Source organism: Berghia stephanieae, chromosome 2, assembly GCF_034508935.2.
Source record: "Berghia stephanieae isolate SIO BIC M18660-M18661 chromosome 2, UCSD_Bste_1.3, whole genome shotgun sequence".
Lineage (NCBI taxonomy): Eukaryota > Metazoa > Mollusca > Gastropoda > Nudibranchia > Aeolidiidae > Berghia > Berghia stephanieae.
In genome coordinates this window covers 78694098-78695644 of record NC_088361.1, presented here as the reverse complement: position 1 = coordinate 78695644, position 1547 = coordinate 78694098, and positions in this window count along the sequence as shown.

The following is a 1547-nucleotide window of genomic DNA, read 5'->3' as shown; positions in this document are numbered from 1 at the left end:
AATTTTTGAATCACATTCTTGGCTTGTTAAATTTGATATTGTCACACGATTTAGTGTGACTAATTCTAAAGTTAAGATATTTTTATGGCTGAAGTGGTGATAGTGAAAACGCGTGTTGTCAAAATAATTAATGCAGTTGTGAAATGATAAACACTTCTGCTATATGGAATACAGTTTTGTCCTTTCCAACGTTTTGAAATTATGATGTATTTTAGAAGAAACCATATTTTTTGTGGTTTGATTAATTGGAGATCATCATCATCATCATATCGTGTCGCGCCAGTGTTGGATCCATTGGATGGCTTCAGGGTGCAGCCTCTCAGGTCCATATCACTGATATGTGGTCCAAGTTCGCAATTGTGAAGGATGTGGTCCATGTTTTGAGCCGTGTGCCCACATTGACATCGGCAGTCTGAAGAAAGTCCCCAATTTTGTACGGTTGTTTTGGTCTTCCCCACTTTAGACCTTGCCCGGTTCAGTGTCAACCAATCTTCCTGGAGATTTTCCGCTTGGCAGTTCTTCTTTGGGTTCCTGAATGGCATCATTTGGGCAGCAGTCCCATTCTTTCCATGAATGCACTCTGTATATGGCTGCATGGTCTGGTGGATGCCTTCAGTTGTCAGAAGCTTGTTGTAAAGATAATTATGCAGTTGTGAAATGATAAACACTTCTGCTAAAAGGAATACAGTTTTGTCCTTTCCAACGTTTTGAAATAGATGTATTATAGAAGAAACCATATTTTTTGTGGTTTGATTAATTGGAGATGACACATTTTCATGTGACTGAATCCAAAGTTAGAGATTAAGTGAAAAGAGTTGAAGTTCATATCCTGAAATTACAATGCAGTAGTAACGTAATGTGCACTTCTGCTAAAGATAAAATGAATTTGTCATTTCAAATGTTAAACTTTTTCTCTCCTTTCTTCACACTTTTCCATACCAGCCAATTACCCTAAACTGTTTGAGGAAAAGGTTCACCATATGATTTTGATAATTATTCACCTCATTTGTATGTTATAATGTTGATTGCCTAATTTATAACATAGAGATATCACCTTTATCAAATTTCTAAACATTTTCTTTTTTGGTGTTGTATAAATTTTATGACCATCGTCCCCCTCTCCTCCCATCCTCCTCCTCTCCTCCTCCTCCTCCTCCTCCTCCTCACTCCTCCTCCTCCTCCTCCTCCTCTCCTTCTTCTTCCTCTTCTTCTTCTTTTTCTTCATTTTTATTCTTCTTTTACATTTTCCCCCCTCTTCCCATCCTTATCCTCCTCCCCCTCCCTCATCTTATTCTTTTTCCTCTTCTTTTCTTCCTTGTCTTGTTGTTGTTGTTTTTGTTGTTTTCTTCTTCTTCTTCTCTTTCTCTCCTTCTTCCTCTTCTTCTTCTTCTCTTCTTCTTCTCTTCTTCTTCTCTTCTCTTCTTCTTCTCTTCTTCTTCTTCTTCTCTTCTTTTTGTTTCTTCTTCTTCTTCTTTTTGTTTCTTCTTCTTCTTCTTCTTCTTGTTTTTCTTCTTCTTCTTCTTCTTTGTTTTTTCTTCTTTTCTCTC